This window comes from Camelus ferus, chromosome 12 (assembly GCF_009834535.1).
Source record: "Camelus ferus isolate YT-003-E chromosome 12, BCGSAC_Cfer_1.0, whole genome shotgun sequence".
NCBI classification, from domain to species: Eukaryota; Metazoa; Chordata; class Mammalia; order Artiodactyla; family Camelidae; genus Camelus; species Camelus ferus.
In genome coordinates, this window is record NC_045707.1 from 45,441,200 (window position 1) to 45,454,282 (window position 13,083).

A 13,083-nucleotide genomic window follows, 5' to 3' on the forward strand; every position below is an offset into this window, starting at 1 on the left:
ATTGGAGGTTTTAAGCAGAGGGGCAATATGATCAATTTATTTTTAATAAGATTGTTCTGGTTTGTGTGTTAAGGAAAGACCAAAGTAGGAAGCAGGGAGACCAGCTAGAATGCTCTTACAATAATTCAGGCTAGATCTGATGGTTCATGGACAAAAGGTAGCAGTGGAAATGGTGAAAAGTGGTTGAGTTCTGGGTCAATTTTATGGATGGAGCCAACAGTGTTTGCTGACAGGTTGAATGCAGGGTGTGACAAAAAGGAAAAAGTAAGGTTGTTTTTAGCCTGAGCACCTGGAGGAATGGGATAGCCAATTACTGAGGTGGAAAAGACTCTAGGGGAGCAGATTTGGAGGAATGCCAGGAGCTCATATTTGGACATGTTAGGTATGAGTTGCCTGTGAGACGTCCAGGTGGAGATACTGAGTAGGCAGTTGGATCTGTGAGTTTAAAGTTCAGAGGAGGGGTCTGAACTAAATAATATAAATTTGGGAGTAATCAGTGTAGAGATGATATTTAAAGCCATGAAACTGGATGAGATCATCAAGGGAGTGGGTGTGGATGGAAAAGAGGAAAGTCCAAGAACTGAGCCCAGGGGAGGATCAAAGTTACTCCATCGAAGCTGCCATTACCAAAAACACTTTTGCAACTGCCAAGGCTTATTTGAAAACCAGTCTTACCAATCTGTTGGTCCAGTGGTTGTTTAATTAAGCAACAGCATGAATTCGAATAACATTAACTTGCCAAAATCAAAACAGTGGGTACAAGTTTTAAAATGACAAGTAAGAGGAAAGGCATGAGACAATTTTAGGTTTTCAAAAGATGAACCAAAACAAATAGGGAGAAGGGAAAGCACTAGTCAGATAAAGAATGATGACAGAAAAGGGAGAAGAAACAGTATTGAAGGAGAAAGATACCTTTGAAAATATGCTGAAAGAGAAATGTTGATTTTAGGGGCTTTCAGATTATAAGCGGCTCACATTCCATTTTATCTTGACTCATCCAACTTTTAATCCTTTTTGACTCAAAATTTCAGCTATAGGAGCAGTTTTTTTGGAGTGATTTTTAAAAAGTCATTTTTTGGAATGCCCGTGAGCTATCACAGTATTGGAAACGAAATTAAAATACAGCATCGTACACATATTTTCTGCTTAGTGTATTGTGATACTTGATTTGCAGAATGTGATGAAGAACATCTACCTTAGGCAAGGGCGCTGTGCAATTAATTCCACTTAAGTAAAAGTATTTATGTTTTCACAATCTCAAAAAAATTAATGTTTTACCTAATGTTTACTGTATTAATGTTTAATTGTTCTATTAAGGAGAAGAGAAAACCATTTTTTAGAGATTACAGTAGAATGTGCCAGTTTCTATGTTTGGCATTTTGCATACATCTCACTTTATCTCTAAGAAACAAACTCTTCCTGGATGGTTTGTCTTGTTAACAAACAAATGAAAACAAAACACCAACCTTCTTTTTATGTCATATTTCACTTCTCTTCCTATCCTTCCTGCAACTGATTGAGGAGCAGAAGTCTTCCCAGGCGTCAGCTATGTTTGCCGATGTTACTTTACACTCCATAATCACTATTCCTAAAACAAAACATAAAAATTATGAAAAACATTCAGATGCTTTCTGCATGACATCATTTTTACTAAGACTATATCTTTTCGTGGCTACTGAAAAAGGCTTCAATGTTTTGAAATTGAGGAGAGAAAATGTAATCACTCTCTTATACTGCAATCTCCATTAAGAATTTGTTTCTTTTTATTTTATTTCAACCTGACCTTTCTGAGGTCTTCGAAGTTTTCCATCAGTTCCTCCAGTAATTGATGCCTACATTTCTCTTGTATCCTATGTCTCAATGAATAGTCATCTAACCCCACCCCCACCTCCCAATAAAAAGAAAAGGGAAATGGAGGTCCTGTCAAACCAGTGCTCTATCAGAAGAACTAGGGACCTCACTCTCCAACAACCCATGTTTCCTATCCCAACAAAGGGGTTGGACACTACACTCATCCTGTTATAACAATAGCTCCCTCTCTGATGATTATTGAAGTTCAGAAGAGCATAAGCCCACTGGGGGATCCTTTCTAGGGGATGGGGTATAGTGAAGATGTGTAGTTTGCAAAAAACAAAAAAACAGGTAATTGTCAACTCCTGCTCCCCAAATCCCTAGCTCCCTTCCTTCCCACACACTCTATCAATTCCTATTTGTTACTTCTGGCCATTTTTTTCTACTTTTCATTTCTTTCCTCCAATAATCTAGTTATGTCTTATTAGAACACTTCTTTTATCTCTTCTCTGGCCCCCAAATACCTATTTGTCTGCAAAAATGGACATAATACTTCGCCTGCTCCCAGGATTTTCTCTCTGGACTCTTCTCTCAGTTCTCTCAACTCCATTGCCCCCTTGTCTTTCCATCACATCCCGATTCTAGTCCTTCTGTTTGCCTTCTTGCTCCTTCAGCTAAACAGTTGAAGTCTCATGGGAAAAATAATAACACAATTGTGCTGAGAGATGCCTCTACAAATTTATGTTTTCCACCCTGAAGTTCGCCCTCAAACACCCCTGGAAAAATTCTTTTTTCCTCAACTCTCTTTCATTCCTGTAGTGACTGTTTCAAAAGTGTCTTCTCCTCTCCCTAAAACCCCTCCACTCACCCCTTGCTTGCTCTCAGCCAAAGAGCTTGCCTCTTACCTCACTGAGAAAATAAAAACCTGAATGAATGGCATCCCTGCCTAATCCAGAAAGGCCCGTCAAGGCAAAAACTGAGATTCATTCTCAATTCCTTTCTCTCCTTCAGCCAGCCTCAGTCATTCACCACGGCTTGTCCCATTCTGATACTGGAGTCTCTCTTGAGTACATATGCTCTTCTCCATCCCTATGGCTACAAATAGTGGTGCAAAACACCATTATTTTTCATTTCTATGCATTTTTGCAATATTCTCCTTAAGATTCTCTCTAGTCTGTTTTGCTTGCTCCCCAATCTATTCTCTATATCATACTCTGACAGATCTTTATAAAATTCAAAATGTCACTTCTCTGCTTAAAACCCTTCAGTGACTCTCCAGTTTCCTCATAACATAGTCCACATTCTTTCATGTGACAGGCTAGGCCCTTTCTGATTGCCTGCTTCCCCAACTCTCATGACTGCCTCTTACACCCCAGCCTCCAGCCATACCTACTGAACTACGTGTATTACCTCAAGGTGCCAGGCTCTTTCTCATCCTCTGACCTTTGCACACAAGCTTCCTTCTCCTGAGACACTCCTCTCTTCTGCTCCCTTCCCTGAGTCCTACCTCCTATCCCCTTAGCTAAGTTGTCACTCAAATATTTTTTGGTTGGATGGATGAAAGGGTAGATAATATCTACTCATCCTTAAGGACTCTTCTTAAACTTCACCTCTTCCTAAAATTCTGGGTTAGGTGCACTATGTATGTGCATCACACATTGTGTACTCTTAGCTTGTGTTCACCTCTATCATGGCATTTATCACATTGTCTCACAAGCTCGTTAAGATGGTCCATGACCACACTTGAAGAAACACTACCCAGCATCTAACATATTTCCTAACATATTAAATAGCTATTTATCAAATAATGAACTCTGAGGCATTAGTGTTGTTAATATTATCAATAATAACTATTTATTGCTCTTTGTTGTTTGAAGCATTTTTATGCAAAGTACTTGGTGTGCAGACACACTAAACAGTCTGTTTGACATTGCTAAATGTTAAGTTAGCCATTTAGGATGACAGATCCTAAGGCAGATAGTTGATAGTACAATTTCTCAACAAGAACAATGTTATATCTTGCATCTCTTTGCAAACTAAAACCACAGGCTCTAAGTCTGCTAAGGCCTGGCACAAAAGATTCCAGTGTAGATGGAAAGGTTCAATATATCAACACCTCTTGGAAAACAGTGGAAGGTGCATGTAAAGGTATCTTGGTGGATTTTGTTTAGTTTTTCATCATTATCATTGGAAAGGACCTGACGGAGGGCCTGAGGCTTCTGCTCCTGCAATGCTTCCAGCTGGGCTTCTTACAATGCTGTGTCAGGAGCAAGAGTGGTTGTTTTGTGATTCTGGAAAACAATCACCTTGTGACACTGCCTCTGCACAAACTTGTGCAGATGTTTGTTTCACACAGATAAACTGCCAAGCTTCTTACTCCCTCTCCCTAAGAACTGCTCTTTCAAGTAAGCCAAATCCTACTCACCTGCATTTCTAGAGTTGGGAGGAGAAACTAAGTTCGAAGAAAGAGGTTTAAATATTCTTTCCTTTGACAGAACAAACAAAAACAACTTAAAAATGTAAAACTTGTAAACTATGTCTCCTTCCTATTACCTGAACTTCATTGTAGTATATGCCTGCCTTCAGGGAGTTCACAATCTGATTGGGACTTTTAAATTGCTCTCTTTCAAAGTATAAGTAGTAATTGAAAGGTGGAGGAGGGAATTCCATGGAGAACTGCACATATATGGAGACAGTCAACCCTCAGCATGGTTGGAGAGTATGGAGTGGTGTGGGGTGGGGAAGAGAGAGCGGTGGGGAAGATGAGGCTAACTCTGGAGGTTCAGGTTGGATTATAAAGGGCCCAGTGTGCAAAGTATTTTGGAATTGATGCTGTGGGTAGCAGAGATCAATCAATAGTTCTGGGTAGGGATAACATATTCAGAACTGTTTAAGAAAGACAACTCAGGGAGCAATGTGAAAGATTCTTAAGCAAAACTTATATGAGATTAAACTTAATAGTGATAAATTCCTCTTTTCAAAAATCAGCTGTACTACTATTAAAGAGGTGTAATTTATCAGCCATTCATGTGAAAAGGACCTGAGGGTTTCAGTTGACTGTAATCTCAACGTGAGTCAACAGTACATCATGATTGCCAAAAAAGCTAATGCAATCTTAGGCTGCATTAATAGAAGAAGAATGCCCCCAAACAAAAGAGAATAGCCCCTCTATTGTGTTCTCTAGTCAAAGCATAGCTAGAATATTATGTTCAGGTCAAGATATTCCTATTTAGAGAAAGCTGAGCAGAACTAGTGAGATCAATTAGAAACCTCATTATATAATGAACAATTTACTTGGGATATTTCACCTATGAGAGAGGATTTATGGATGTTCAGGAATTGCTAGCATTCTTCAGATGTTTGAAGAGGGATTAAATGGACTCTGATGCTTTCAGAAGGCAAGAGTTTGACCAAAGAAAGATTTTCTTAAAAACTGGATGTATCCAAAAGACAAACTGCACTCCCTTGAGTTTCTCATCCCATGCAATGTTTCAGCAAAGGCTGAATGATCCCCTTTAAGAGATGTTACTGAGAGGATTTATGTACAGACTTGGAGGTTTGTCTCAGAACTCTTTAATGTCTCATCTACCTCTGAATACATGGATTATGCTGTAGAGTGCGTAATGACTTAAGAAAATTCTTTACATCCAAACTACTCCAATAGCAGAGGTCTCAGGTCGGATACTGCTTAGTCATGTCACTCTTCCTGCCAGCTAGGCAGGAGCCCTCAACTTTGGTACAATCTTTTTGGGGAGATCTCACTTCTCACAAGGTGAGTGGTCCTTCTTTTTAACCTCTAAATATAAGGAAGTCACATAACTGCCAAAGAAAGAGGTAACAGAAGAAAAAGAAATGAGTCCCTACTCTCTGAGTCTCTATTTTGTATTAATAGATGATATTTTATCTATAGCTTATATTACTAGATGCAGTGCATAAGTGTAGGAGTTGGAGTCTCACATCAGGTCCATCACCACGTTCTGGTGGCTCTGTGTCTAAGTTGGTTCTTGCCTCCACTGTCACCACTTTAATTCAAGCTCCCTCACTCACACCTGAACCTCTCAAGTAGCTTAAAAGGCTCTCTTTAATTTAGAGGTCTTAGATTCTCCATTTGTAAATTGAATCAATATGAGAAAAAGTAAAATAAGACATATATAAATGTGTTGTATAAATGGCTAACTAAGTACTGTATCAATGCTCATTATTAATAATAATATAATTCAATTACATTATTAGTGAAGGGAACTTTTGGGCCCGTTCATCAGTCATTCAAATATCTGGATGCCCACTATGTGTCTAGCACTATTCCAGGCTCTGGGGATACAGTAGTAAACAAAAATAGACATAAAATGCATTCTAAAGCCCAGGCAACTGACTCACAGATAATTTTAAGAACACGAACCACTTGTAAGTTAGGGACATCCCATACAAACATTGGTTAACTGTCAATGTTTTTGAAGAGCATTGGGGGTCTACATTTTTGCTTAGTGCTTTTGGATAGATATTTATCTAGAGAACATCAGTCTTGGCCATTTAATAGCAGAAAAGTGAATATAAAGAATTATATATATTTTTATTAAAGCAGTAGCCCAGTCACCTTCACAAACAGGCAAAAATAGACTAGAAGGAGTTAGACTTAGAGAAAAATAAACAAATTAGGATAGACAAAGAACAATTCATGTCTCTTCATTCCACATTTAGTTCTGCATACCTATTGTGACTACATCTTTTTAAAACTGTATCATGAATGTCAAGTAGAAGATAAGGAACTAGATTTTTAAAGATATTTTTAGATGGCAAAGTTATGGTAAGACACAAGTATGAGCTTAAAGTAAAATTTCTTATCAAAAACAGAAAAAAATGTATCCACCTACACCTTGTTGATATTTCAGACTCAAGGAGGAATTTCCAAGTGATTTTAGTAAGAGGTTGCTCTGTAGTGAACTCAGAGCAAGCGAGCAAAGTTTAGTTCCTGTCTCTCGTCTGGATTCCCTATTTAAACTTGCCTTTATTGCTTTGTTAAAAATAGATATTCTTCATGATTTTGTAAGGTAGGTTTGTTGTTAAAATTAATGGTCTTATAAAATAATATGCTTGAAAAAGTCTCTCTTGAAGTCCTGTTCAAGTTAGGAAGTTATAACATATTGAAAAGATTACCAATTTGAAATACGGTATCCAGAACAGGTAGAAAGCACCTGTTTTCCAATAACTTTATAAAACATGCACCAGGCACACATGAAAATCGATGGGCCAGGACTTCGGTGATGTATTATTTCTGCTCCTTTTTAGTTCTCCTTTTTTAAAAGTCCACTTAAGAAAGGATTTAGCTCCTTCTGGATGGTCTAGCAGTTACTTTCATCCTCACAGGCCATTTTAACCTCCCGGTCAGTGTCCAACCAGTCACCTCCATCACTTCAACTGCTCATGGAGTTAGGAGGAACTGATTCTGTTCACATGTAGCTACTGAATATTTAGGCGGCTGCAGCCTTCCCCTGAGGCTCTTACCACAGCCTTACCTGCCAGTTTGCCTGTCAGTTTAGTTGGTGTATAACCAGAAATATTATTTTCTCATGAAATGAGAAATGACAGGTGCTATGGAAATATGCAGATAATATCACTACATTCTATTCAGATATAGAAGTGACTCTTTCCTCCCCTTCCTCACCTCCCAAAATAATAATATTGAAACTTGATTGTTCTGCCGTGATTGTAGATGAATGCTCAGGAGGCTACATAAATAATATTCTCATAGTGAACTCATTTCTTTTCTTATCATACACTGTCTCCACTCATCAACTCCATTTCTTCCCAAATAACTGTACTGAAATAGTATCATTCTTTTAAAATGTGGATATTCCTTAGGCTACAGAAAAACCTTTGAAATGCACTTGGATTGAAAAAGAATTGGAAAAGCAATGTTCAGCAGCAGAGGCTGGAATTTATTTGACATCTTAGAGGGGGAAGTGTCTGGAAAATAGTGTCATCAGTGGCTTGCACACACATACACAAAAATAAAACAGAAGTCATCTGCTACCTAGCCAAAGTGGTAAATGGTCTAGAAACTATGTGATATGAGACACTGTATATATTTTACCTGGAGAATGGAAGTTGATGGCTACCCTTAAATATTTGAAGGACTTCTTTATTGAAGATAAAGTAGACTTATTTTGTATAGCTCCAAGATCAGTATTGGAAGTTACAGAGGACAGATCCTAGCTTAACACAGAAAAACTTTTTGATAATTTGAACCATCAAAAAATGAAACATGCTGCCTGACAAGGGTGTGGGATCTAACTGAGAATGGATCGGTATCAGCTGTTCTAGAGGAACTTCCTGCATTGAGAAATTTGGGTTAAATGGCCTTATGTTCTCTTCTGCTTTAAAAAATGTTTTCAGCTGTTTTCTAACACTGCTTTTGACAGCACTCAGTCAATTTTCAAGAATTAAGGAACAACTGAAATCCAATGCATAATTGATTTTCTTATTCAGTTTTGTATCCAGAGTGCCTAGCATAGTGCTTGATACAAAGATTCTCCTCAATAAAAAAAAAAGGTTGAATTAATAAATAAATGCTTCTTTTATTAAAAAGCTTAATGTCACATAGACTTGGGATTTTATCTTATTTAATCATGGCTTTGTCATCACTCAGAAACAAAAATGACACTACCGATAAGAGACACAATTAGGATTTATTTTAGCCAAGCTTGCAATCTATCCAGGTTGGAAATGTCTTTTTCTTATCTAAAGTATGAGAAAGAAACATTTTTAGAAACTAAATGAGGTTTAATTTGTTTCTCTTTGGAGGTCAGAATTTCTATTATGGGCTTTCATGCTCTATAAGCCCAATGGCTTAAACACCCTGAAAGATTCTGTACTTCCAGCTCTTCACTGTAAATCTCTACTCTGAAGCAAGAAGGAAACATAGACTAATTTTACAGTATTGATTGTTTTCTATCTCTAAGAATCATATAAATTAGGGATACCAGTCTTTCAACTGAACTGGTTGTACTTCACTACATGTAGGTCAAAGTAGAGAAAATATTATCTACTTTTTATCCTTTAAGTTAGTTTACTGGCTTTTATTTCTGCAAATCTTTCCTTCTAATTCAGCGTTCAGTTGTCTTCCTTAATTCATCTCTTGCAACTAACCCTTATATGTTAGACTAGAACTTAATGGGAAAAGGTATATGAGAGTTATCTCTACTGAGAAAACTTTTCATGGCAATTAACACCTATCTTCAAGGTCTCCTACAAGTGAAGGACAAAGTAGCCCTATGCAACCCATTACAACAGTAATAGCAAATATTTGTCTGTGGTTTAGGGAAAGTCAGGAGGTCCCTTTGAAGTCTATTTGTTTGGTAGCTAGGATCTCTCCACTAGGGTAACATTGTTTAAAGTCTGATATACTTTTTAAACCTTAACCAGGACATTTTGGTTGCTCCTGATTAAGTCTCTTGAATGAAATGGTGAAAGCACGTTCTAGTGTAGGTTTGCGTTATGGAAATCCCCCAACAGGCACAAAAATCTTCAACAAGAAAGCTAGTTTTAAAGTCAGGCTAATGGCCAAATGTAGTTTCTTATGTTACCCAGTTAGAGAACATGTCTATTTTTAACTTATATGCATATATGCATTTTATAGGGAAGATTAATTGAGAGGATAAACAGGGGGGAATAAAATTTTAAAGCCTTTAACATGAAAAAAATAACGTGAAAATTTAGCCACAATGGATAATTTTACTGGCATTTGGTCTTGTTAGTGTTTAAGAGTCATCTTATTCTTAAAGAGAGGGATGAGAGACAAGAACTATAGAAATGTAGATGTAGTTAGGTAGATTTAGGGAATTCTTCTGGATGTTAATAACTGATTTTTCATGGTTTATCTTTTTTTAATATGGCTAGGTTTTGTAAGTAAATTGGAGATCCAAGAATGATTCTTTTAGTGTACTTCATTTAAAGGAATATCTCTATTGCTGTGCTGCAGGAAAATTCACTTTTACCAGGTGCATAATTTTACTGCATTAAAGTACCTCGATATTACAAGTAAGTGAATGAGGCATAGAAGAGTATAAACAGCTTTATTCTGATCATGTTGAATAATAGCAGGGCCAAAGCGAAACCCTAGGAACTTTTAATTCAGTAAGTGAAATAGCTACCCAGAGCTGCTGTAATTTCATCTACTCTGAAAAAAAAAAAAAAAAAAAAAGATACCTGCAACACCATAGTCTCTGCTACTTAAATAACTGAGGATGCCTCCAAATACGGCAAATTAAAGAAAGCATGTCATTTGCAACATTCATTTGCTCGAGGAGAAAATCTCAAGTAGAATCCACTACCCTTTAGGGAGGAAAGGGAGATGGGTAGGAAAGGGATAAGAAAGAAAGAATAATTACATTTACAAATTCAAACTGATCTTCTTAAAATCAGATAGGTTTTTCTTTTTGTCTCATTTCTGACACTCCAGAAGTTGCACATCTTAAAAGTCAGCAATTTGAAATAGGATTTCTGCTTCTCCTTGTGAAGGATTAACTGCTATAGGAATTACCTTCCCACGTTAAAAAATAAAAAATAAAGATAGTACACCAGAAAAAAAAAGTGATAATTATTTCTGACACTGGCCAACAGGCAGCACATGACTGATCTCTGAGAGAAGGGGAACAAACATGACAAGCCCTGTGACTGCCCAGCTTACTGATGGGGCATTTCTAAGGCATGGCAAAGGGAGAGGAATCCAAAGTACAATGGTCTCACTTAACTTGTGGAGACAGATCAATGCTCAAGGAGGCCAAGGCAGCTAGAATTTGTGGGGCAGAATACTGGAGAAGAGGAAGCTGCATAAAGAGAGAAAAGTCTACAGGTCTGTTGAAAAGTCTCCTCAAATCTTTGGCTGAATACTAAGCTGCTTACATGTGAACTAAAACTCTCCAAGAATGGGGAAGGAAGCACCAGAATATAGTAACTAGCTGAACAATTCCTAGTATTCCCACAAGGCTGAGAATAGTTCATGTTCCTACCACCCAAAGTGGAAAGACCTCATAATTCATAGGCACTGGGAAGAGTCCTTATAAGGGTTCTCAGATAGCCTTACTAGTGGGTTTAAATTAGCCCTAGAGTGAAGACTAGACGGGATTCACCCTAACAAAAAATTGAAACGACCCTCAAAAAGATTAAACTGATCCCAAGTAAATTAACTGCATATCAGAAAAAAACTTAACTCTTCTTAGAAAAATGCATCAACATCCAGCAACCAACAACATAAAATTCAGAATGTCCAATGTTCGATCAGAATTAACAACCATGAGACTATGACTCCTGACCAGAAGAAAAATCAATTAATAGAAACACCCAGAAATGACACAGCTGGTAGAATGAGCAGACAAAGGCATTAAAATAGATACTATAAATATATCCCATATGTTCAAGAAAACACAAACATGTTTAAGATAGAAATAAAAGATATTTAAAAATCCAAATTGAACTTCTAAAGATGAAAAATGCAATTTCTGAAATGAAAATATACTGCAAGGGATTAACAGCAGTTTAGATAGTGTGGAAGAAAAGACTGGTGAACCTGACAGCATAAGCAGTGGAAACTATAAATTAGTAAAGCACATAGAGAAAAGAAAATTGAATGAAAAGAGCATTAGTGAACCTAATTACCTCCCCCCACCAAAAAAAAGTTTAAAAGAGCATTTGTGAACTGTGGAACAATATTGAGTGATCTAACATTCATGTAGGTGGGGTAAAAGAAGAAGCAGAGGACCAGAATAATTTTTGTAAGGAATAACAGGCAAAATTTTTCTAAACTTGATGGAAACTATAAATCCACAGATCTAGTAAGATCAATAAACTTCAGGCAAAAGAAACATGAAGAAAACTATACCAAACAAAGCTGTCAAGGTGATTCAATGAAGAAAAAGTAGCCTTTTCAACAAACAGGGCTGGAATAATTGGACATCCATATGCAAAAAAAAAAAAAAAAGAAAGAAAGAAAAAAGAACACTTAACTTAGTTCTCAACACTTACTTCACACCATATAGAAAAGTTAATTTGAAGTGAACTGTATACCTAAATGTAAGAGCTAAAATGATAAAACTTCTATAAGAAAACATAGGAGAAAATATTTATGGCCTTGAGTTAGGCAAAAATTTCTTAGATGGGACACAAAAAGCACAAATCACAAAAAGAAAATATTGATAACTGAATTTTATAAAAATTAAAAACTTTTATCTTTAAGATACTATTAAGAAAATGAAAAGACAAACTGTAAGCTGGAAGAAAATATTTGCCAATCATATATCTGAATATATATTTATATATCAAAATTTGTAAAGAACTCTTATAATTCAACAAGAAGAAAAACAAGAATAAAAAATGGGCAAAAGATTTGAACAGATACTTCACCAAAGAAGACGTATGTCAAACACTTGAAAAGATGCTCAACACCATTAGTCAACAGGGAAATGTGCATTAAAACCACAGGGAGAGATGTTCACATTCACTATCAAGGTAACGTTAAGAAGACTGACAATACCAAGTGCTGATGATAATGTGTAGCAACTAAAACTTTCATCATACATTGCTAGTGGAAATGCAAAATGGTACAATCACCTTAGGAAACAGTCTAGCAGTTCCTAGTAACGTTAAACATGCTCTTACCATACTACCTAACAACTCCTCTCCTAAGTGCCCATGAAAAATAACTTAGGTTCTCACAATGACTTCTGTGTGAATGTCTGTAGCACTTTTATTCATAATAGCCAAAATCTGTAAACAACCCAAATGTCTATCAACTGATGAATGAATAAACAAACTGCCAAAATTCTTCAATAATTTCTTTCTTGCTTCCATTTCTTTGTTCGTTATTTTCTTGAAACCTTTACAAACTGTCCCCTATTCCATCTGGGCCCCCAAAAGTCTTCTGTGAGCCAGCCAAACCCCTCATTTTTTTCTCAAATTCTTTCTTGCCTCCTGAATTGAATTTGCCATTATTAATCACATTTTCTTTCTTTGCATTCTCACTTCCTTTGGCTTCTAGGAAGATGAATTTTCCCTATTTTTCCTATATTGGTCACTGGTCCTTTTTTGGTATTATTTCTGGCTCATCTCCTTCCTTCTGACCTCTAATTATGAGTGGCCCCTAAAGCTTAGCCTTTAGTTCTTAGTTTTTGTTCTGCTATTCATTTCTTGGCCTCTCACATATGGCTGTTCTGTCCCACCCTGCCCACACTGCCTCCACCATGGTCCAGGCTCTTCTCTTTGCCAAATTTATTCTCCTGAAGAGAAGTGCCAATAATT

General features: G+C 36.8%; 1 protein-coding gene and 1 long non-coding RNA gene across 3 annotated transcripts in view; one reads left to right on the top strand and one right to left on the bottom strand.

Annotated features, from left to right (window-relative positions):
- Window positions 1–13,083, top strand: part of NTN4 (netrin 4) — a 104,207-nt gene that overhangs the window by 10,149 nt on the left and 80,975 nt on the right. The gene's annotated exons all lie outside the window — the stretch shown is intronic.
- Window positions 1–13,083, bottom strand: part of LOC106729986 — a 164,418-nt gene that overhangs the window by 6,142 nt on the left and 145,193 nt on the right. The window contains exon 3 of the long non-coding RNA XR_004324726.1: window positions 1,467–1,588. This is a non-coding gene — a long non-coding RNA (uncharacterized LOC106729986). The remainder of the gene's footprint in view (window positions 1–1,466; window positions 1,589–13,083) is intronic.